General features: G+C 47.8%; 1 protein-coding gene across 3 annotated transcripts in view; it reads right to left on the bottom strand.

The window, feature by feature from the left end:
• UBE3B (ubiquitin protein ligase E3B) overlaps nt 1–25,738 on the bottom strand; it is a 554,003-nt gene that overhangs the window by 445,711 nt on the left and 82,554 nt on the right. For 2 of the 3 annotated variants that reach the window (XM_078667365.1, XM_078667366.1), the window contains exon 2: nt 7,514–7,596. The exons of the other annotated variant lie outside the window; for it this stretch is intronic. The gene's annotated coding sequence lies outside the window, so the exon portion shown is untranslated. The remainder of the gene's footprint in view (nt 1–7,513; nt 7,597–25,738) is intronic. 3 annotated transcript variants of the gene reach the window in all.

Here is a 25,738-nt window from a genome sequence, read left to right on the forward strand (position 1 = left end):
TCGACTCTATCGAGTGGCATTATATATTTGCGATCATGAGTCGAATAGGGTTCCCATCACTCTTTCTGTCTTGGATCCACCTGTTGTATCATCAACCGGGGGCCAAAGTGCTTATCAACGGCCAGATGTCACCGAGATTCTCGATTACTAGAGGTACGCGCCAGGGGTGCCCGCTGTACCCACTCTTATTTGCCTTGGCCACAGAACCCCTTGCAGCATGTCTGCGTCAATATCACAACGCAATGGCCTTGCGTCAACATCACAACGCAATGGTAACATGCTGCAAATCCTTATCTCCATGTACGCAGATAGACATCACGCTATATGTGAAAGACCCGCAGAATAACTTGAATACAATCTTGCGAGAGTTTATTGTTTTTGGGCCCCTATCTGGAGTTCAGATCAACTGGGGGAAATCCTGCATCTTTCCCTTAACTGACTCAGTGGACCGCTTTCCGATGGATTTCCCGTTAGAGTGGTGTGCAGATGAGCTCCGATATTTGGGGATCGGCATCACCAGGAATAAGGAAGAGCTCATGAGGCTCAACTACGGAGTGGCACTCACTCGCATTACTGACATGGTAAATCGATGGATTAGGCTTCCGCTGTCTCTGGAAGGTAGGGCATCGCTGATTAAGATGGTGATCTTACCCCAGCTATTATATCTGTTCCTGAATATCCCCTTTTTTCCGGGACGATATTTTTTCAAGGCCCTTAGGCCTGAGATGATTCGCTTAGTGTGGGGTGGCAAGCAGGCTAGACTTAAATGGGCTGTGTTAATAAGACCTTACTCGGCAGGTGGCTTTGACATACCTGATTTTGAACAATATTATATCAGCGCTCAGGCACACTATTTATATTTTTGGATACATCTAAATATATGCCGCAGCTGGCAGCAGAGCATTGGCTTGTTCATCCAATACCGATAGAGGGCGCTATATACATGACTCTTCATGCCCAGGAACGCACTCAGACAACTGTAAATGCCACGATCACGGCGTGGCAGTGTATTGCGCGCCAATTTGAGACCCCTATACCATATTCGCCGCTGCTACCTCCGGTATATCATCCAGACATGCCCCTCTTGCAGGAAGCGCTCTTTCATAAATGGCAGGACCGCACGTCCATCAAACATTGGGGGGACCTGTATGAAAATGGAACATTCCGTACTTCTGACAGCATGCTTCGCGTTGCGCACTGCACGCCACTAGATGTATTCTTATACATCTGCCTTAAGCAAGGTGTTAGATCCTTGCATGTAGACTTTCCAGATGAACCCCTGTTACTTGCACCACTGCAGACACTCTTACAGCAACCATCACCGAGACGGCTAGTATCTCTGCTCTATCGCACCGTACGCACTCAACAACATACTGAGGCTACACCATCCCGCTCAAAATGGGAGACAGAGCTAGGCACTCCCATAATGGACGAACAATGGGAATACTGTTGCTCGCAAACTGAAAGAATATCGGCCAGCAGCAGGTTGAAGATTATAAACTATAAATATCTCCACAGACTTTACCACACTCCGGTCAGTATGCACAAATACCGTCTTCGTGATAATGATAGGTGTGACAGGTGCAAGGCTCCACAGGCCGATTTCTTACACTTGTCCTGGAGCTGCCCGGCAGTACACGATTTCTGGGAACATGTTTTTACAGCACTGAACCAAATGACCAATATATGCATAGAAGCCACACCACTGATTGCTTTATAGAGCCATGTTAAACATATCCCACTAGCATACCGCCGATACACGGCACTGGCATTGTTAATGGCTAAAAGGCGGGTAGCCTGTAGATGGAGCAGGGGTAGAGCGCCTAAGTTTAAGGACCGGCTCAACGATCTGATACACTACCAGGAACTGTCTGCCCTGTATGCTGAGCTATTACCTATCACATCCAGACATAGGGACATATGGTCGCCATTTACTTGCAGCTGAGGACCCAGGGCGGAGACAGCTAGTACATCCATAGTTACAATACTGAGCATACTCCCTTACATGTCAACACCTAAGGTGCCGGTGTACAGTGTACACGGGCTACGTGGCGGAGTCCCCAGTTGGGGTGTAATTTATAGTGGAGTTAGGGGACCCGGGAGGAGAATCTGCCTGCCTGCATGAGTACCAGCTATACATGAGGGGAGGTTAGTATATGTGATGCTGTTGGTGTGGAGAGCATAGCCGCGTGTCGACCTAGACTGGCAGGAGATATGTCTATGACACACCCACGACCTCTATTACTTTCCATTCATTCGGATGTTGTGTTCTGTTGCTCCTCCTAGGTAAATGCCATAGTGCTTTTTAGTCCAACGCGGCCGGCCTGAAGAGGTTGTAGGTGACTTGCTGTGTTATTATGTTTATGTTATGTACTTTTACTTTGTGTACTTGACGGAGACATTATGATGCTGCCGGCCAATATTGGTTGTAGGCACAAAGCTGTGTACCCTTGGAACCTACCAATAAAGGTCTTTGAAACTTAATAACTATTTCTTGGAAAGAATCTCCAACATTAAAGCACGTATTCCTTTCTCCAGTCCCAGGGAGGCTCCTACCACTATGATAACAAATCCTCTCACCTTAGATAACTTTGCCTTACTCGCTGTCCAGACCCTCCAGGACTTGCTGTACAGGGTACAATCCGGCTCCCCCATGGACTAAAAGACACCCTTTCCGCACTACCTCACTCAACCATGACCCTTCTGAATGAATCACTCTCCCAGGGCAGGGTCCCCAAAGCATTCAAGGACGCAGTGGTGGTTCCCCTCCTAAAGAAACCAGGAGCTGACCCCCGGAACTTATCTAATTATCGTCCCATCTCCCTGCTCCCCTACTTGGCCAAGGTTCTTGAAGCCCATGTGGCAAAGTGCCTGTCCAATTTTTTGGAACAGTCTGAATACCTAGACCCTCACCAGGCTGGTTTTCGCCCTGCTCACTTTACGAAGACAGTGATCCTAGCTGTACTGGATGCCCTACGAGAAAAAGCCGATAAAGGCACCCCCCCTAGGCACTGGTGCTTTTAGACCGCTCGGCTGCTTTTGTCACGGTCAACCACGTCATCTTAATGGACCGTGTCAGACAGGCCGGCATCCAGGGTTCAGCCCTCAGCTGGATGGGGCCCTTTCTCAAGGACCGCACCCAAGCAGTACGCCTGGCCCCATTCACCGCACCTAAGTTAACCATCACGTATGGGGTCCCTTAGTGATCTTCACTTTCCCCCATCTGTTTAATCTGTATCTCCTAACCCTGATCCAGTCTCTGAAAGAACGGAAGGCCATCACCTTCAACTATGCAGACGACTTACAGCTAATCTTTACCATAGATAACTCCCCCGAATCAGTCCTGGAACTCCAGGCTACAATGCTCCACATCCGCCATTGGATGGACCAAAACCATTTATAACTGAATCCAGGCAAGACGGAACTAGTCCTGACTGGGAACAGTCAGACCTTCTGGGGCCCACACTACTGGCCGGCGGAACTCGGGCCCTCTCCCCAAACCTTCCACCTCCGTCAAGAGCCTAAGGGTAACCATTAATAACGACTTATCACTAAAAACTCAAGTGGGCACAGTGGTCTCTACCTGTTTCTTCCAGTTACGTAAGATCAGGAAGATAAGCCGTATGCTCACTCACACAGCACTGTCGTGATAGCCCTGGTACTATCACATCTAGATTATGCCAACTCAATATACCTTGGCAGGCCACTTTTCTTAATCAAACGGCTTCAGCTGGTTCAGAACCAATCAGCAAGACTGATTCATCAGCAACCCAGATGGCAATCCACCAGACCCCTTTTAAAAAAACATCACTGGCTCCCCATTCCCCAACGTACGGCCTTCCAGACGGGTTGTATCATCTTCAAGTCTCTTCACAGCTGGAGCCCCAAATTCATTAAACGCCTCTCACCTAGGTACACTCCCTCACGCGACCTCCGTTCTGCCCACCTCCAACTTCTGACCACCCCAGCCTTCAAGCTAAAACATCAGGGAGGCTGCAGGTTCACAGCCTTGGCCCCCAGACTGTGGAATTCCTTCCCACTAGAGATTCGATCATGTACTAACCTGCTGAGCTTCAGGAAAATGCTCAAGAAATGGTTGTTTACGCAGGCCCATGCTCCTTCCATTGGTCCCGGCACACGCTAGAGCCAGCGCCATGAAACCATTTGGTCTATGTGTGCTATATAAGAAATTGTTAACATAACATAACATGGGTGGTTGTGCGCCTATGAGAAGAGGGCAAACAGTGGGGAATACCGAAAATGAGCCTTAAGTTGGAGGCTTTGACCAATGCATGTTGAAGAGCAAGAACCTGGCACATAACCAGGAGGAAGCACAGACACATGAAGAGAACTTCAGAGAATGCTCAATCACAGCCTGATTCGCTTAGATGAAGGGATAGAATCCGTGGACAGCATCACCAGGGCTTCTTGATTGAGGATTCTACATATTTTTGGCGAGATGATGGAAAACAGGAGGAAACATCTACAGATTGAAAAAAAGGAGCTATTGGCAGCTGGACATAGGGGCTTCATTGTGGTTCCCTGCAAAATTGAAGATTGGAGAGAGGTGCTCCGTCTTTATGGACCGGCAGGCAGGGAGGGCTTCTGTCAAGAGAGGAAACAAGAACTACTCAATAGAGAGCGCTGTGGATTGCTCTGAAGAGACTTGATGTTTGTGGACTTAAAGAAGTTGGACTGTTTTTTTTCTTCTTCCTGAAGTTGATCACATCAGAGTTTTGCATACAGAGTTTCTTTCTTCTTTTTCTCCCTTCCCTCTAAACTCCATCTATTTGAGCCTTTTCTTCAATAGACTACTAGGTTTGAATTCTTAGGTGAGGGCTCTCACCAAAACATAAATATTTTATGTCTGTATTTGGGCTTAGTGATGCTTATTTGTTCAATCAGTGAAATTTTGCTTGAATGTACTACATTTTTTTTTAAATAAAAACATTTAAACCTAAATAAAGAAGACGATGGTTACGTGTTGATGTCATTTGGATATGTGATATTTATTTTATCTGTTTACAATTAACATATTTAATTAAAAAAAATAAACCTGGTGCGTGGCCAAGACCTCGATGGAGTAGGAAGCGTGCATCTCGAGCTCCGTCCTCCAGGGTCGGCCTAGAGCTCTTTTAAGCACTTACCAGTGCGTGGGCACAGCCTGTGTCCCCCTCCTGCTTTAGCCCATAGCCCGCTGCAGCCTTCGGATGGTGCGTGAGGACTCCGGTGGTGAGGATGGTCCCGAGATGGAGGAGACGGTCCGCTGCAGCGATCCCGCCCACCATTTTGCCTGAGGTCGCGGGATCGCTCTCTATCGGCCAGCGAGCCTGACGATAGGCCTGCACTGAGTGTGGGGGTGTTGCTTGGGTATATCCTCCTGTCCCGCCACCCCCGCTCCTGACAGCAGGCAGCGCTTGGTAATCAGAGCGGCTCTGGGGGCTCCCTGAGACGGCAGAGGCAAACGGCCGCAGAGACTTCCCCCGCCATTTTGCTGGAGTCGGAGGAGTGCTTCCCCCCCTGCCAGGGGGCCAGAATCCTACCCACTGAGTGGCGGGAGTGCGGGAATAGCTGGGGTACGTCTTCTCGCCCTGCGATCCCCACTCCTGCTACCGAGCTGCACCGGGGGTCCTGCGCAGTAGTGAAGGATCAGCGGCAGCCCTCCGGGACGGTCGGCGCGGACCCCGGTCGCAGGTGCCTGTCTGCGCTCAGCAGCTTCCCCTGGTCGCCCACTGAATCGGGTGGAGAAACTTGTGGTCAGGAGTGACTGGCCCTGCGCCCCATTGCACTTGTTTGTGCTTTACTGCTGCCCCCCACCCCTGGACAGTCGTGGCAGCGGGCGGTGAGGCCGGATGGCTTCCTTAGGCAACTCTGCTGGCGCTGAGGCCTGGGTAGGCCTGTGAATCATTCCTTGCTGCACCACAAAGGTATACCTCTTCACGCTGCTCAGGCCCTTAACTGCATTTTCCGCTCCCCCGCCTCTAGCCTTGTGAATTCAGGAACCTCTCTGCCTTTACGACGGTGCTATTGCAACGCGCCCAGCATGTTTGGTCTGGGCCCGGAGTGACGAAGGGCTCAGGCCGCGTGCGGGTGGCTGCAACATGTGTCTACCAGGGGAGGGGTGGAACTGCTCTCCACTGTTGCCCCTGAACCCAGAAAGTGATTCTGCAACATCTATTTCTTGCCTGAAATTTTCTATGACTGGGCTATATATGAGACTTGACTAAGAAATGCCATCTGGGCTGCATGCACTTACCTAGGCCCTGACCTACTATCTCATCCCGCACTAACGCTGTCCTCCAAGGCCTTCGCCTGCTGTAGGAGAGGACGAAACACCTGCAAGCTGCTAGTCTGAGTAACCTAGCCCGGGACTGAAGTGACGAGAGACCTGTGCCCCTGCTGTACTTGGTGTCTGTGTCTGGACCTGGAGTGAAGAAGGGCCCGGGCACCCCCTTTACCTAATTCCCAGGGCTCCAAGCTCCCATTGTGGCCCTACATGGCCTGACCACACACTCTGTTAGTGCTAATTAGAGGACCCGACCATTGAGCTCTCCGGTGAGGCAGCCGGGCCTGCCCATCGTAAATGTAGTGCCTCCCCTCTTGTCTATTAGTGAATGGATGCTTGACGCTTCACTGGGCATTGGCCGGACTGGACTCTGCTTGGTGGTACTCTCGTCTGCAACCCCTACTCCTGAGCTGTCCTTCCGCGTGGACGGAGGAACCTCCTGGCTGGCCGCAGATGAGCACTTTTACGGGCTGCACCCCTTCCACCAGAGCTATGACCAAACCCAGAACAGGGAAATATGCGACACAACCACCGTCCAAAGACACGTCGGTGGCGGACTTGTGGAATAAACACAACCGGCGCCCTCCAAGACGCTCTGCTACACTTCACACGCTTGCCTTCTTGGTACCTCTAGAGTAATGTGCCTGTTTTCCCCCGGCATCACTTGCTACCCGAGATTGCCCAGGCACGGCCATATTGGCCGCCCGGCTAATTTAGTCGCAGACACCTGCGCAATACATTTTACCTGACCCTCACTGCTGTTATGGCACTGACTAAGCATTTCTAGCCCACCTTCTGCTAGGATATCTACACCTGTTCTTCAGCACTATGTCCCACTGCCTGGGCCTGTATGATGACCTTTGTAGCTTGCCTTTTCCCAGCCGTCACAGTATATGATATCATTTTCTTCCGCTGTGATGCCTTATAATGCCAACTGTCTGAATCTCTTTTATTGAATTTATACACAACAAGAAAATTCAACATAGCAGTTATCAAACAAAAAAAAAAGTAAACCCAATTATGTTGTACTGTGTGGTTGTATGGTCATTCAGTGCTATAAAATCAACAAAACTGTTTATCCTCCCCTCAAAAAGTAAACCCAATTTGCCTGGGGGGGGGGGGGGAGTCATAAATGGTAATAGTTTTAAAACAGGGGTGGGACAGCAGCATATCTGTTGTATTTTAGAGTGATGTGTTACATTACAATAAATAATTTAACACATGTACCTGAAGATTAAGAAGATTAGCTTGTAGCACAGTTCCTGTTCATCATCCATGCATGATAATGACAGTTACATGAGTTCTCACATCTGTAAAATATAACAGACAATTTGATTTCATAAGGTTTCCACCTTCACTTAAATGTACAACACATACAAATCAGACACCCCACAACACATACTGGCCACAACTTTTTTTTAAACACTTTATCATTTTCCAACATATACATATCAACATTCCATTTGCACAGTTGTTCCTTCACAACATTAAGATGTTAACAGTACAGTACCATCGTGTCAATAAATACAGAAAAAATGCAGTGGGGCCAACATAAATATTCAGTGTTTGACCCTTACAGGATATACTACTTTGGAAATATCATCCTACAATGATCAAGATTGTGTCCTCAGCATTAGCCTTAGGTCTATGTACAATAGTGAATTACATCTTAAATTTCAGCCTACTCCGGTCAGGTCCATTCCCTCAGGTGTATGGCTAGGGGTGACGGGCTCCAGATTGTGCAAATATGTCTTAAGTGGACCCCATATATCCTTCGGTCGGGTTTTGGGTGGGAGCAATGTGGCGTACAGTTCACAGTTTGTGTTGCAAAAAGTGAGACTAGCAAGCCTGTAGTAGGGAGAAGTCTGCTGCCCCATCTAATGGCTATCTTGCGCTTTGCCAAGAGCAAAGCCAGCGCTATGAACTTGCGTAATTTCTTTGGCATATTGTATACATATCGCAGGAGCGCAACCTCAGGGGTAGGTTCTATTTCCAACAGCGTCATTCAGGAGATTATTCTGAAAATGGCAGACCAGAACTCCCCAATTTTGGGGCAGGACCACGTCAAATGGGAAAAATCAGCAAATGGGCTACCACATTTCCAGTAATTGTGAGGCCGGGCTGGATCAATAGCATGGAGCTTGGCAGGCGTCATGTACGTCCTCCATAGATATTTAAAATGTATAAGCTTATGCCTGCTGTTAAGGGAGATCTCCCTAATCTGTGAACAGCAGAAAGCCCACTGGTCATCCAGGATGGGGTGCCCCAGGTCACACTCCCAGGCTGCTCAAATCTTGGTGTCGCGGCTCGGGGCTAGGGTCATGTTGGCCTTGTACAACTTTGAAATCAATTGAGTCCCAACAGAATTAGATATCAATAGAGACAAAGGCACGAAAGAGTGAGGTTCTAGTGGGTATTCAGATATTTTGGCATGCAGTGCCCTGCGCACTCTACTAAAAACACGGCCGAGCGCGGTAATTGAGCGCAAAGGCGAGAGACCGCATAAAGAGGAGAGGGAACTGAATTTTTAAAAACAAAAAGTCCTACTGATTCCCCTAAATATTGGGCCCACACAGACCACCGAAGAGGCAGAGGCACAAGGGTATGAACGTGTCGAACAGGACAAACAAAGGAAATCACAAAGCAATAGGGCAGGGGTACGAACAGGGAGGACGGGAAGGTTAAATCTTTACTACTGTGGGAACATCTAAGAGGGAAACACAAAGTGAGCCCTAGTAGGGCACCCCCTGCACAGAAACTCGGGAGTCCATTATACTGTGATGACTGCCGTGGGGCCTGGGGATCTTGCCCCCAGGGGACGCCCTGTATTGGCGGTAACTCTGTGAGCGCCGCATACACCAGAGGGAAGTGCCGGCTCGACGGCTGTAGTGAGGGAACTGCCGGTGGAGTTGGTGGGGCCCTGTGCGCTTCTGAAGGAGAAGAGAGGCCCGCAGCTGGAGGCGGGGAGAAGTGTGGCTCCATTGTCTGGAGGAGCGACATGCGACATAACTGAAGCTGCATCATGGTGAAGGGGCAAGGTGATCATGTGCAAGCTAACAAAATATCCAATTATGCAACCATGCCCACTGGAGCAGACGAAGGACAATGAAGACACAGGGATGCAGAGAGAGGGAGCAGGGCAAGCGGAGGCTCCGGACCCATCGCTGGGGGACATAATGGCTGCCATACAGTCTACCAGGAATGACATGGTGAACAAAATTGACGCAGTGGCCATTGACGTCAATCTGTTGAGATGTGATCTCCGGAGGGTGTCTGGCAGGGTCACGTCTAATGAGCAGAATATCGAGGCCCTTCAGACAGAGCTTAAGCAACTGAAAGAAATGGGCTTCTCTAGGCGGGTGGTGACATTAGATGAAAGGGCCAAGGATCAGGGTGGCTGATCACGGAGAAATAACCTGAGATTTGTGGGGTTGCCGGAGCACGCGGAGCAACTCTCGGCGGAGTTGTTTCCTGGAGGATTGGTTAGTTAAAACCCTGGCCCCAAAAGACTGCTCAAGTTTTTTACTATTGAAGTGCACCGGGCGCTGGGTCCCTCCCCACGACCTGGCGAGCCCCCGTAAGCCATAATTGCACGCTTCTTTTTAAATTCCAGGATAGGGACGTGATATTGTAGGCCACCAGGCAGAACGAGGCGCCGGAGTACGAGGGTCACAGGATTGCCATCTTCCCAGACTACACGCAGCGGGTGCAGGACCAACGTCAAACATTCCTGGTGGTCAAGCAATGATTGCGGGAAAATGGATTCAAATAGTCTTTTGTTCCCTGCTTAACTGAGAATTTAACACAATGGGAGAGCAATGTTTTTTCTATCGGCAGCGGAAGCAGCGGTCTGGTAGGATGGTCTTGGGAGGCAGGTCACTCAGAAGGACAGGACATTCCAGGGATCCGGCAAAGTTAAGCCCACTGACCGTCATAACTCTCAGAGCAGCCTGGTCGCCCAGACACAGCAGGCCTTGGTAGGGGCATCGGGCAGAATCTGGGTGGGCTCTGATGGAACTCTTTGCATGGCTGATCCCTCTTTGGAGTCTGATACATCTACACAGGATTGACCGGTGCCCCCTACAGACCTCCAACTGACTGTATCCTGAAGGATCACCGATGGAAGTGAAAGGACTCTTTATAGCCACAGATAAGTCGTGTGGGTTTGGGCGGGACAGGGGTCGGATTCTATGGGAAGTTTTCTTATAACGTATGTTTAATGCAGGTGGGGGGGACACGCTCCTTTCAGAGGTTGAGGCACGTACGAGGAGCTAGAGAATTACTTCTCTCACCTCGACAATGGCCTGACCACTGGTTTACCGCTTTACAATCACAATTTCAAAGTTATATTGCACAATGCTGGCAGGTATTGTTGAAAATGCTACTGTTTGTCCTATGTGGACTGGTTAATGTTTTGGAAGTCATTGGGTGGGAGGGTGTGGAGCGGGGAAGGCGGCTCCTGACACCTTGTCAAGGAAGACTGGGGATCACATTACATCCCAAGGGTTGGGGGGTAAGGTGTTGGAGTTTGAATCTGGAAGGATTTCATGGGAGGGGGTGGGATCTAAGTATGGCAATGGTTCTGTTATATCAGCGTCACACTTCAAGAGGAGGCAGAGATGGGTTGAATAGACAAGTGCTAAAATGTCATTGTTTTGGTGAAAATGGCTCCCTCCTTGATTAAGCTACTTACATGGAACGTGCGGGGATGTGCGATGCTCAATAAGTATTTCTGATGGGGGATGTTAACTGTGTGCTTGATTGGGGACTTGATCGGGGGAGCCCCCAGACAGAATACTAAACCACGACTCACAGGTACACTGAGAGACACGCTGCAGGACTGGGGCTGCAAGATGTTGGAGGGATAGGAATCCCCTGGGGAGGACCTTTTCCTTTTATATGCCCGCTTCCAACATAGTGGTATAGATCAATGCTTTTTAACTGATTAGACACTCACGGACGTACAAGCTACCTCATAACTGCCCAGATATCTTTCAGATCATTCCCCAGGGCTCCTTACGTTGGATTTAAGGAGACCACGACCGGCAATACCGTTATGGAAGCTGCAGGTGGAAGCACTGTCGGACCCACCATTTGCCAAGACAATAGAGGAGGGGCTTGCTTTATTATTTTAGGGAAAACTGGGGGACTGTGGCCAAGAGGGCTACGGAGTGGATGGCGATGAAAGTGGTGGAGCAGGCCTGTGTATTAAGACTACCTATAGAATGAGGCAGCAGCTAGAGCTCGATATGAAACTGCAGAAAAGGGAATTACAGAGATTGGAACCCATGCTCCGTGAACACCCCTAACGTATAGTAGAGTGGAGTGAGACCTGTAGGATTCTAATGGAATCACTTGAGCGCCTGGGCAAATATAATCAAGTGGCATATAGGCAGCGACTTCACATGGAGGGGGACAGGTCTGGGGCATTGCTTGCTAAACTTTAAAAAAATGAGAGGTCTACTCCCCCTGTGGTTCAACTGCTGGATCAGGGAGGGAATATGGTTTATAACCAGACAGCAATTTTGGAGGTGTTAACTGCACATATGGAACAGATATATGGCTCAGGGGTCTCTCCTCCTTTGGAGAGAATAAAGGAGTTCCTCTTGAGGGTGGAACTGCCATGCCTGGATGACGAAACAGGGGATGCGCTAGAAGAGCCAATCACTAGAGAGGAAATACTTAGTGCGATCAACAGATTGAAGCCTGCCAAAAGTCTGGGTTAGGATAAGTTGCCGTCTGAATTTTATAAAATATATGCTCCCCTGCTGGTTGATCACCTGCTGGAGGTCTACACTGAAGCCCTGCAGCAACGGATGTTGCCGGAAACTATGAGAGAGGCTGTGATTATCATGATTCCTAAGGCCGATAGGCACCCTCACGTGGCGAAGTCATATAGAACAATCTTGCTTCTCAATATTGATATGACAATTCTGAATGGGGTGCTGGCACAACGCCTTTTACCCCACATGTCCTTTTTGATCCATCCCGACCAATCGGGATTTATCCCCATACGTAGCACTGCAAATAATCTCAGGAGGCTGGCTTGGGTGTGGCACTCCCCTAGACTTGAAAAGGAGAACTGTGCAGTGGTGCTGCTTGATATTGAACAGTGTTACAAAAAAGGGGGTTGGACCCATGTAGTCACGGGGACCTGGGCGCTATGTAGTACATATGGAGAGGGGTCCCCGTAAGGATAGTGTATTGTAAGTTACATACACAAGAGGGAATTAAAAAACATTCAAACAGAAATTAGAAAACAGTATGGCTTGGTATTTGTGATTTATTACCAAACGTTGCGTGAAATGCCACTAGCACAATATGAATCAAATTGAACAAGCCCCGAAGGGGGAAGGGAGAGGAGGGGAAAGAAAGTGCTCAAAGGAGTGATAAGGACATAGACAATTGACACAATATATAAAGGTAACAATTATATTACAAGGTGGGTAACAGTATAAAAATAATTAAAGTACAGTTGCCAAAATATAAGGCATAATTCAAAACAGTGTCAATGAATCACATTCGACGGTCACATCTGGCTGCTAGATAGATCAGGGGTGTGCCGGAATGTCAAACAAGGAGAAAGCAGTCGACGTTTCGACCCCTATCAGTAGGCTACTTAAAGTCCTTTCGCGGGGTCTTCATCAGGACGTCACACAGGGAGGGGAAGGGGCATTCTGTGTGAAAAGATAATTAAATAAACTTTAATATATAGTGAGGACGACAGTTGTTCATCCTGTCTCATCTATAGACCAAGAGTTAAATTCAAAACGGAATTTACCATGGAGTACGGCCCGGCTGGGCTCTGTACATGATAGAGAAAGATAGACGCCACGCCAAAAATTCGTGGTCAATCAATTGTTGTGGAAACCTTAACTAAAGAGGAGACAAACAACCAATGAGATATTCAAAAAGAGAAGCAGATCGTCAAAAAACCAGCTAAACTAACCAAAATGGGTATGCTTCAACCCTCAGGTAGAAGGTGAGGCATCAATAGTAATGATGGCCGAACTTATTACCAACACTAGTAACGAATTAAAAGATATATTGTGATGTACCTCTGTATGCTACAACCCTCTGATAGAAGGTGAGGCATCAATAGTAGTGATGGCCGAACTTATTACCAACACTAATAACGGATTAAAAGATATATTGTGATGTACCTCTGAGTGCAGGAGAAAGGATACACCGAGGGTCCACACATATGGCGTGTTATTAAGATTCACTTTCGTCTACTGCAGCTAGCTGAAGAGAGAAGAAAGTAAATAAAGAACACTCGGTGCACCGGAGTAATGAATCTCCTAAATGCAAAGCAGCAATTACTCACAAGCGGTTTAAGCGGACACTGCCGTCAGCATAAGGCATTCAGTCCAAATCCGTCATGTCTTTTGGAGCGGAGTGGGGAGTTCGTCGGTCTCACTCGAAGCGGGAGGCAAAATCCAGCGCTCGTGGTGAACCTGTGATAGATGAGGTAAATGATTACCTCGAGACTAGGCTTTTACTTCTAAGAAAAGTTAAACTGTGTTCAACGTTACTTACAGATCAAGAGCGAGCAGCGCCGTGTACCAGGAAGTCCGCAGCCACTGCAACGCGTAGTTGTGGGAGGAGCTACGACGCGGAGTTGAGGGAGACTGATAATGTGTTTCAAGGAAATGAAAGAGTTACTCACGATCGCCGTGGTGGGCGTTCTGAGTAAGATTTAATATTTAGTAGCCCGAGTCGAAATTGAAATTAAATGGGGTAAAGGTTCCTGGAATAAAAATACAAAGTGTACAATTAATTATATTCACGAAGAAATTTTTTAAAGACTTTGAGGCACACGGTCACTGGTGCATCTCTCCCACAGGAGGATGTAAACCAGTGGTAAACAGTTATTTTGAAAGCATTATGATTGCAAAGGTCAAGGATGGAAAGCATGAGAGAATCATACCAGCACAATGCTCGTGCACTACTCCAACATGAGAGTGTAAACGAGTATAACTAATTGTAGAACATATCAGGATGTGAGTCACTGGTGCATCTCTCACACAGGAGGATGTAGACCAGTGTTAAACAGTTATTTCTGAAAACAATTGTTTAAGACAATCAACAGACCAACCCATTATAGTTGCAAAATCGAGGTCATGGATGGAAAGCATGTTAAAAACATGTGAAAATCACAACAGCACCATTCTAAAGCACATCTCCAAAGTAAGAGTGTAACCGAGTGTGGATAGATGATGTGGGATTACATATCTTGACAAATATATATATATTGGTTTTTTCACCCAAGTGCTGCCAGTTGTGCAATGCTGCTATCCTGCTCGTTCAACCCATTCTTGATGGAGTCCAGAAGGGACATCCATTTGGACTCACGTGTGTTTAGTATAGTTAAAAGGTTTCCTCCTCTTCTACCAAGGGTCACCTTTTCAATGACAAACCATCGTAAGTCTGTTACCACGTGTCCAGTTGTTAGCCAATGGTCTACCAAGGGTGCCCCTGCTACTTTGCATCTCAACCTACTGCAATGAGAAGAGATCCTAGACTTAATCTTTTGTTGAGTTTGACCTACATATAACTTGCTACACGGGCACCGGATTATGTAAATGACTCCAGTTGTGTTACAGTTCGTGTAGTGTTTAAGATTATACGTTCTTCCTTCGTGAGCAAATGATTTGGTTTGAATAGCCGTGTCACAAGCGGTACATGTGCCACATCTGTAATGGCCAACCACCGGGGGCAGATTCCAAAGTGATGTTAAAGTGGGTTGATTCACTGGCTCCAAATAAGAGTGGACCACCATGTCCCTTATGTTTTTGGCTCTCTTGAAGGAGTGGAGAGGCAGTTCTGTTTGTTTAATGACATCCGCAACCAAAGGCCAGTTCTGATTAATGATCTTTTTTATGTCATTGCTACGTGTTGAAAATGTCGTAGCACAAATGACACGATCAAGTGCAATGCGTGGTGAATTGTCTGGGTTGAGTAAAGAGTCGCGGGGGTTATACCACGCCCGTTTTCTAGCTCGTTTGACCATCCTGGAAGGGTACCCCCCTAGATATGAGGCGTTCGCTTAAAACCTCAGATTCTAGGAGATAGTCCGCTCTTGTGGAACAATTCCTCCTAATTCGGAGGAATTGCCCAACCGGAAGATTATCCTTGAGGCCTCTTGGGTGATGACTCTGATATTGTAATAATGAATTACGTTCTGTTGGCTTCCTAAACAGGGTTGTTTGCAGATGGTCTGTTTCCACATAGATTGAGATGTCTAGGAAGGGTATGGTTTTGTTGCTGGATTCCATCGTGAACTGGATATGGGGGTTCCGAGAGTTCAGCCAGTCATGGAAGACTTGAAGATGGTCCACATGCCCTTCCCAAATGCACAGGACGTCATCAATATATCTAACCCATAAGGGCAGGTTGGCCTGGAAAGGATTAGTGGATGGGAAGATATGTTGATGTTCAAAATTGTCCATGTAAATAATTGCCAAATTCGGAGCAAAGGTAGCCCCCATCGCTACTCCCCTTGTCTGTAAATAAAAGCCCTCTTGGAAAATAAAGAAATTGTGCATCATAGCAATTTCCAGTAGCTCAATTATAAATTCTGTGGGGACCTGAACTGGGGCGATTCGGGTATCTAAAGCCTTTCTCATCACTTCCAAAGCATCCTGCTGGGGGATGCTGGTGTAGAGCGATATAATGTTGCAGGTGACTAGGAGTGCACTATCTGGATTAAAGAGTCTTCCATCTATCAGGTTAATGACCTGAGTAGTGTCTCTTAAGTAAGCCTTCGTATTGAGCGCAATGGGTTTTAGGAAAAAGTCCACATATTGGCACAGGGGCTCTAGCAAAGATCCACAGCCAGATACGATAGGTCGTCCTGGGGGCTTGTTGAGGTTCTTGTGCACCTTCGGTTGATATTGAACAAGCCTTTGATTCTGTGGACTGGGGGTATGTCTGGGCAACATTGAAAGCAATGGGACTGGGTGAAAAGTTCCTAAGTTGGCTCTAGCTAATTTATTCGGCCCTACGAGTTAGGATGCGCCAGGGGGGACTGATCTCCCGAGCATTTGAACTGCGTTGGGGTACCAAACAGGGGTGTCCCCTGTCACCTTTATTGTTCACGGCTGCGATGGAACCGCTGGTGGAGACTGAGGCGGCGAATGGAGGTGTGGGGGATAGGACTAGGAGACATAATCCACATGGTATCTATGTACGCAGACAACACTCTAGTAGTATATCTGCACCAACCAGCCCACGCCTCCAGACAAAGTTGGATGTGCTGTTCCAGTTCGGGGAGGTGTCGGGTTTGAGGACGAATCAAAATAAGTCCAGGTTGCTGCCAGTGGGTTGTTTGGCAAAGCGAGCATGGGGGGCACTCCCGGAGGCGGGACTTCTGTGGGTTAACTCTGATCCGAAGTATATGGGTATCACACTAGTCAATTAGCCCAGACTGATATGTGGCTCTTAATAGGGCAGGTGATCGAGGTTATAAAAGGTTCCATTTGTTTTTGGCAATAACTACCGCTGTCCCTTATGGGCAAAATCACAATTATTAAAATGATAATACTTCCTCGCTGCCTGTACACCTTGCAGCACTCCTTGTAGGAGGTGCCGGCGCACTTTTTTAAGTCCCTGAACACATAGTTAATAGAACACTTATGAAGGGCCAAAAGAAAGAGAGTAAGTCTCGAGACATTGCAGAGAACTTGGCAGAAGGGTGGATTAGAGATCCCTCCCTTAGAATTGTACTACATAGCATCCCAACTACAGCATGCAATTCATTGGCTAGACGAGCATGACAACTGGGAGAAAAGATTACTGGCAGGCACATGTGGAGGACACTCATTGGCAGCATTACTAATGTTGGAGGCTGGCAGTCCACGAACCGGCCCGTACATAATCCGACATGTGGCGCAAATATTGGAGCGAGTTGTTAAAAAAGTGGTGAGACAAGCCCCTTAAGCCCTATGTATGCCTCTTTGGGTGGTACAACCATTTGCCAAAATAGAGGCCTCAATGTCGATCAGACGATGGACGGTGGGCAGGTGTTTGAAGATGGGGGATCTGTTCCATAACAAACTATTCATTACTAGGGAGGATGCAGAATCAATGTTCGAGCTGGGGACAGGTCAATTTCTTCAATATGGAAAGATTAATCAAGTAGCAACAGAGATATGGCCTTCCACCCTGGAGGAGCCTGGGGAAACCAAGGTGTTACAGGTTATGCTATTTATGGCTTAGGGGAGGCGCTTCATCACGCACCTGTATAGAAAGCTTTGCGAGAGGATCTGACCAGTGCACCCCTTCCGATTCAGGGTAGGTGGGAGGAGATACTGGGGGAGACCTTGTCCGATAAAAGACTGGATAAAAGTACGCAAAGGGGTTAAAGCTGCCAACTCGAATGTCAGGTTTAAATGAGTCAAATATAACTTTGTACCCCAGGCATACCTCACCCTCAAAACACTTAGCAGAATCTTTCTGACCAGATCGGATTGTTGCCCCAGATGTGGAGCTAATGCCTCGGACTTTATGCATATGGTTTGGACATGCCTGCGGCTGTCTCAATATTGGACCTTAGTTCTTCGGAAAATACAGGAGGCGACGGGATGATCTGTGCCCGAAGGTATACGGGAGGTGCTGCTGGGTCTCCTGCCGACCCCCAAGAAAAAGAAACTAAGCAGGCGGTTTGTAAAGCTTGGGTAGACGTTGGCCAAAAGGCGAACTGCTATATCGTGGATGGGCACAGCTCCCCCGAAGATTTAAGATGTGGTTGAAAGATTTGGGTGAATGGGTAGCGGCGGAAGCAGTAAGAATGAAGAGAGTGAGGCGGGATGAGAAACTGGAGGACGATCTGCGGGCGTGGGCGACCATGTTGGTAGATATAAAGGAATTACAAACTCCACCTATAACACCACCTATAAGCACTCCCCCACAAGAGGGACAATGACGCATCATACCTCATTGGAAAGTGTGGTAGCTATGTAGTGAGCGCCAAGTCCCGAAAGGACTTTGGGCACTGTAAAAGGGAAGGTGACGCATAAAAGTTGTTAGTATTTGAGAATGGGAGGGGGTGGGATAGGGGTTGTTGGGTACTTATATAGGTGTCCTAGATACAGAACACAAGTTGGCGTAACGGAAAGGATACTTGCCTACTATAATGTTGTTTCACACTGTATGTGGATTGTTCTAGTCCTTGTAATAATTGCTTACTGATGTATGTAACTTAAAGGTTCCTTGAAAGACAATAAAGAAATACTTTTAAAAAAAAAAGTCAGAAGGTAAAATCTTTGACCAGGACGAGTCTGCTTGATGTATCCAACCCATGCTCCATCGCAGTCAGCCTAAAATTACGCCAGGGTCCCGATCTACCGCAGCCATTGACTATCACTGGTACTTAGCGCTTCTTGGCACTACTGCTACTTAATAATTTAATAATTTATATCTCCTATTGCATTTTAGTTATTTTGTGTCATTTTCTTTATTAAATTTTACAAATGAATTTATTATTTTGAATTTGGCCTTTATTACTGTTTTGGAACTGCATAGATACTTTACACACTGTCCTAAAGTTGTGTCGGACAGCTCTAGGCTATAGCTACTAGAGGGTGGAGCCATGGTTAATTTAATGACTTAGAGGGTAGTTATTATTTCTTGAAGTAGGTAGTCACCCGCTCCAAAATAACAATCCAATTTCTTTCACCCTTTATGTATGAATGTGAATGCATGTATTTTATTACTTTTTGGAACTACAGGAGTCTGGAAAACAGCTAAATCTGTCAGACCAGATCTAAAAGGTATATGAATACATACACAGCTAAATATTATGCATACAATTATAATTATGTGTAAGACTGCAGCAGGCAGCAGTGGCGGCTTCAATTCTAAAATGGTGGAGCTCGTCCGTTATAAACAGTGTTTATAATGGCCACGAGTAAGAGCTCTGGAATCGAGGGTGAAGGCAAGGCAGTGTGAGTTTATCAAACTGCCTGCAAGTGGGTCAAAAATGCAGTTGTAATAAAAAAAAAAAAATCAAACAGATTACTTACCCACTACCTCGTGTTTCTCTTCGGTCCTGCAGTCCGAGACTCCAAGGCAGCGAGGAGTGTCATAGCCACTCTCCTAACCAATTCTGACACTGTCACATGATAGTCAAGTCAAGTCAAAGGATTTATATAGCGCACTACATACCCTTAGGGTTTCAAGGCGCTTAGGAGGGGGGGGAGAATTACTTGTCAAAAATCCACGTTTTAAGTTGCTTTCTGAATGCTAGGTGGTTCTGGGTAAGGCGAAGGAAAGCGGGGAGAGAGTTCCAAGTTTTAGCAGCCAGGTATGAAAAGGATCTGCCTCCCATGGTGGTCTTGTTGATGCGAGGTACAGTGGCGAGGGCTTGGCTGGAGGAACGTAGTTGGCGGGAGGGGGTGTAGAAGGACAGTCGTGAGTTGAGGCATTCTGGGCCGATGTCGTAGAGTGATTTGTGTGCGTGGGTAAGCAGTCGGAAAGTGATTCTCTTATTGATGGGTAGCCAGTGGAGGTCTTTAAGGTGACCAGAGATGTGATCGTTGCGTGGGATGTCTAATATGAGTCTGGCTGAGGCGTTTTGGATTCGTTGGAGTTTCTTCTGGAGTTTTGCGGTAGTCCCTGCGTAGAGGGTGTTTCCGTAGTCCAGTCGGCTCGTGACCAGAGCGTGAGTGACTATTTTCCTTGTTTCGGAGGGGATCCAGCGAAATGTTTTTCTGAGCATGCGAAGAATGTTGAAGCAGGAAGAGGATACGCCGCTGACTTGTCTGTTCATTGAGAGTGAAGAGTCCAGGATGACGCCAAGGTTCCGTGCGTGGTCTGTCGGGGTGGGTGCTTTTCCGAGGGCTTCCGGCCACCAGGAGTCGTCCCATGCAGAGGGGGATGTACCTAAGATGAGGACTTCTGTTTTGTCTGAGTTCAGTTTCAGACGGCTTTGTTTCATCCATTCGGCAACTTCTTTCATTCCTTCGTGTAGGTTGGTTTTGGCGGTGCTGGGGTCATTGGTGAGGGAAAGGATCAGTTGAGTGTCATCCGCGTACGAGATGATGTTAAGGTTGTGATGGCGTGCGATGACCGCGAGGGGGCTCATGTATACGTTGAAGAGGGTGGGACTGAGTGAGGATCCTTGTGGTACGCCGCAGATGACTTATGAGGCCTTGGATTTGAATGGTGGAAGGCGGACTCTCTGGGTTCTTCCGGTGAGGAACGAGGTGATCCATTCAAGTGCTTTTCCTTGGATTCCGATGTTTCTGAGGCGCTGTAGAAGGGTGCTGTGGCAGACTGTGTCGAAGGCTGCGGAGAGGTCGAGGAGGATGAGGGCGACTGTGTCTCCATTGTCCAGTAGAGTTCGAATGTCGTCTGTTGCTGCGATGAGGGCGGTCTCGGTGCTGTGTTTTGCTCGGAATCCAGATTGTGAGGGGTCGAGGGATTTGTTGGTTTCGAGGAAGGCGGCGAGCTGGTTGTTGACAGCTTTCTCGATGACTTTGGCCGGGAAAGGGAGAAGCGAGATGGGGCGGTAATTTTTGAGTTCGGTGGGGTCCGCTGTGGGTTTTTTCAGAAGGGCGGTGAGTTCAGCGTGTTTCCAGTCTTCCGGGAAGGTGGCGGAGTTGAAGGAGCAGTTGATGACGTCTCGGAGGTGCGGTGCTATGACGGAGTCTGCTTTGTTGAAGATGTGGTGAGGACATGGGTCTGTGGGAGATCCTGAGTGGATGGAATTCATCAGGTGGATGGTGTCCTCAGTGGAGATTGGGTTCCAGTCGTTAAGGGTGTTCACGGGGGGAAGATGATCAGCAAATGGTAGGGTGGGTTGGTTTCCGGGTTGGTTGTCAAAGCTGTTGTGGATGTCTGCAATCTTGTTGTGGAAAAATGAGGCTAGGGAGTCGCAAAGGGTTTGAGAGGGGGTGATGTCGTTGGAGTTGGCCGAGGGATTGGAAAATTCCTTGACGATGTTGAAAAGTTCCTTGCTGTTGTGGGCGTTGTTGTCAAGTCGATCCTTGAATGCTGTTTTCTTGGCTTTTCGGATTAGTTGGTGGTGAGTGCGGGTGGCGTTTTTGAAGGCGTCCTTGGTGCTGGTGGTTGGGTCTTTTTTCCAGGCCTTTTGAAGGGAGCGGCAGAGTTTCTTGGACTTCTTGAGATCATCGTTGAACCATGAGGCCTTCTTGCTGCTAGGTTTGTTTTGACGTTTTTTCAGTGGTGCTAGGGTGTCAGCGGTGTTGGATAACCAAAGGGTGAGGTTGGCGGCGGCTTCATTAGCATTAGAAGAGAGGGCTGGGGTGTTTTGAAGGAGCGATGCGGAGATCTGATCGGTGGTGATCTTGTTCCAGTTTCTTTGCAGAGTTGGTTGGAGGTGGTTGGTGGGTTTTGGTTTGTTGTAGGTGAAGTGAACACAGCTGTGGTCAGTCCAGAGGAGGTCCGTAGTGTGGCTGAAGGAGACATTGTTGCTGGATGTGAAGATGGGGTCGAGTGTGTGACCTGCGATGTGGGTGGGGGAAGTGACTAGTTGTTTAAGTCCGAGGTTGGTAGTATAACCAAGCATGAGAGAAGTGCCAGATTGGCTGGAGCGGGCTGCCTCAACGCTCCCTCAGGCGCTGGGGGCCTGTGCCTGCTCTCCACCCAGCTGTCTGCGAAAGCTCGGGTTGGGAAGGTTTAAAATGCACATGTCAGGCTGACTGTCGCAAGACAACCGGCCACTGTGACATGAGCAGTTTAAACCGGAGCAACAACCACCACAACTCACTGCTGTTAATCAGCAGCAAAGGCCCCACCCTGATCTGACACTCATCTCAGGGTTGCTGTATTGAAAAATAAAAAGGGAATAACATTTATTTTGGGGGTGGGGCTCCTCCACTCTAATGGAGGAACCGCTGCTGACAGCAGGCAAAATCATATACAACCTCCTCTAAGATGGTGTAGTAAAGATTCTCTCAATGCAAACCTACCCATGGGATTGGTCAGTCAGGAATAGTAAACACTAAAACCCTTGCCTACTTTGGTAATCTGTAAGATTCCATGTAAGAAGTTACCTATGAATAGGTACCAGAGTGTAACAACAACCCACACTTGCACTTTCTTTCTTTGTATTGACCTATTTGTTTTTCTGCTAATGTTATTTGTTCATTTCTGGTAAGAATTACATTAAAAATCTGTTAGATTTGGGGGGCTCTAGTTGGCAGAGGTAGGTACATTTGACAAATATGAACCCTTCGGTCTAGTCGGGGTAAGGGGGCACACTCCTAAAATAACCCCTGTTCACCCCCTTGGTAGCTTGGCACGAGCAGGCAGGCTTATCTCAGAGGCAGTGTGTAAAGCATTTGTGAAGACCTACAGTAACCCAGTGACACCACTACAGATGGACACCACACAAGTTGTAGTATAAAAATAAGTATTTTTATAAAGACTTAACACAAGACCACAAAGGACAAAAATCTGCAATACTGTATTTAAAAATGGTAGAATTAGCTCAGTTCTCTTAAGATGCAAAATGCTACACTTTGAGTTCAATGTACTTTAGGATGCGTAACGCTATACAATGAAAGTGTTGCAGGGAAGGTGATGCGTCGGTTCCTTACACGAAAGAACGGCAATGCGTAGGGGATGCGTCAGTTCTTCTCTGCGAGGGGAGGTGATGCGTCAGTTTCTTAATGCGCTTTCGTGTCGATGCGAGCAGCAGTGTTGTGATGCGATGAAGATCCGGTGCAATGAACAAAAATGGTGTCTCCTCTTGGATGCGAGACAATGCAAGCACGCCCGACAGCTGTGCGGCGACTCAACGATTCTTCTGAGCCGCGACAGGCCCTGCGACACGCTTCCCGGTGATGCGGCGGCGTCGATCCTCTTCTCCGGCGATGCGAGGCGCTTCTGCGATGATGTGACAGCTACAGCGGTGGCGACGTGCTGTTCCATTGATGCGGCGGCGTCTAATGCGATGTCGATCCTCTTCTCCGGCGATGCGACGACAGAAGCTGTAGCGGCAAAACAATTCTTCTTCGTGAGTCGCACTTCCAGCTCCTTGCGACACGCAGTTCCTCAGAAAGCCCAGCACAACTGCAGGCACTTCCAAATAACTCTTGGGTTAAAGTCTGTTATCCCTGAGACTTCAGCAGGAGGCAAATTCTACCTCAAGCCCTTGGAGTTACTTCACAAGTTGAATAAAAGTAACACAAAGTCCTTTCTCCTCTCGTTGGCAGTCAGGCAACCAGTGCAGGCTAATCTCTCAGACTTAGGGATAGTCTCTCCTCAATTTCTCTGGTTCCTCTCCTCAGCAAAGGTTTCTTCTTGTTTCCCAAAAGTGATCTAAAGTTCTGGGGTCTAGGTCCCCATTTGTATACACAGTTTCTCTTTGTTCTCTGAAGGCAGAGAGGCCTTTGCCTAGTCCAAACCAGTTCTGGTCAGTCCTGGAGCACTTTGTTGACAAGACTCTTTCTTTCCTTTCACAGTGCAGGGCAGGGACATCAGACACACCACATGAGGTGGAGCCAGCATTGTGGAGGGAAGGCACAGCCCTATTCAGGTCCCAGGTGCAACTCCTCCCTCCCATCTGCATGCAGATCTCTCTATTTAGACCTCTGCTGACTCACCCTGTTTCCTGGAATCCCCAAGCCCCTCACTCAAACTCCAGACAAGGAATACACAACCTAGCAGAGGCAGCTTGGATGGTTAGACAAGAAAATACCTACTTTCTAAAAGTGGCATTTTCAAACACAGAACGTTAAAACCAACTTCACTAAAAGATGCATTTTATCATACTGACTTCAGACATACTAAACTCAAATTTCTACCTAGTTCCCTGAGTCAGTTAGGATTATAAAATGTAATAATCAAACTGCCCATTCTTGCCTATGGGGAACAGATAGCCTTTCAATAGTGAAAAACAAAAATGGCTGTAATTCACTATTAGGACATGCCACACACATCAGGGCTTGTCCTACATTTTACCTACAATGCACCCTGCCCTTGGGCCATCCTTAGGGGTGACTAATATGCAGAAAAGGGAAGAAGGTTTAGGGACTGGCAAGTGGGTGCACTTGCCCAGTCAACATGGCAGTCCCAGACTGCACACAGGCTCTGCATGGCAGACCTGAGACACACTTTTACAGGCTGCTTCTGTGGGTGGCACAACCAGTGCTGCAAGCCCACCAGCAGTATTTGGTTTACAAGCCCTTGGCACCCTCAGTGCATTGTACTAGGGTTTGACAAGTAAACCAAACCAACCAATCATGGAATCACTAATCCATACATCAATTTACCATAGGGAGCACTTGCACTGTGGCACTGGACAGCAGTGGCACAGTGTCCAAAGCATCTCCAACCAGCAAAAACACATGAGGCAACAGCAAAAAATGGAAGGGAGACCCACGCCAATGGGCCAGGTCTAACAAAATCCAATTAAAAAATGCTATAAAAATCCACATTTCAGGGACTATTAGCCTAAACAAATGGTTTTCACAATAAATAAATTAGGGCTATTGCCTTTTTCATTACTTTTTCATAACAAACAGTTTGGACCTACAGTACCTAGCATAACGTTTACCAATGAGCAATCAGGCATACAGACTTTTTCATTGGTTTATTGCTACAAACTAATCAACCCTACTGCATTGAGCATAAGCTATTCCACAAGGAGGACATAAGGCATGAAGTCCTAAAATATGGGCAAAATTAAACTTGACAAAGCGACGTACAACCGCTCCTAAGAAGCCTGAACGCAGAATATCACACTGCAATTCAACATCCAGTGTATTTTACACCAACCCTTACTTACAAAATTAATCTGTGAGATTCTGTGTAACAAAATATATCTACAAGTATTAAGGCAGTACAATAATAATCTAACCTTAAAGGCCTAATTCCTTAAACATATGTTTTTCATAATAAACAAGTCAACCCTATTGCTGGATCCTAGAGCTAGATTTTCTAGAGCCACTAGAGCACCAGAGAGCTGCGAGAACGCCGAGAACGCCAGAGCCAGAGACGCCACATCGAGGGGGAAACACCGCTGCTGCTGCTCCAGTACTGCTGCTCTGGTACTGCTCCTATACCTCCGGTACCACCAGTACTGCCATCGGCTCGCAGTTTGCGGGCCACCTCAGTCGCACTTCAGCCGGCCATAACCGTGTCCTATCCTGTCACCACGGTACCCTGTGGGACCACAGACCAAGCTTCACTAAATCCCCAGCGGTAGCGGTAGCGTGAGTAGCTCGGGGCACCCTGCTAGCCTGTTCGCCCGCCCGCCTGCCCGTATGCCTGCCTACCTGTCTGGCTGCACTCTCCCCCAAGTGGAGCGGCGTGGCAAGGAGAAGACCGCAGCCAGCTTGGCTCGTTGTTGCTTGTTACACCGAGGGCAGTCGAGGGAGACCCGACCTGATCTGCCTCAAGCTCCCCTACCTATGAGTAGCTGCGAGCGGGTGTGAGCGCTACGCGGAGAGCTGTAAAAACAACACCGCTGAGGCAGCAGCA

This window comes from Lissotriton helveticus, chromosome 11 (assembly GCF_964261635.1).
Source record: "Lissotriton helveticus chromosome 11, aLisHel1.1, whole genome shotgun sequence".
In the NCBI taxonomy this organism is placed as follows: Eukaryota; Metazoa; Chordata; class Amphibia; order Caudata; family Salamandridae; genus Lissotriton; species Lissotriton helveticus.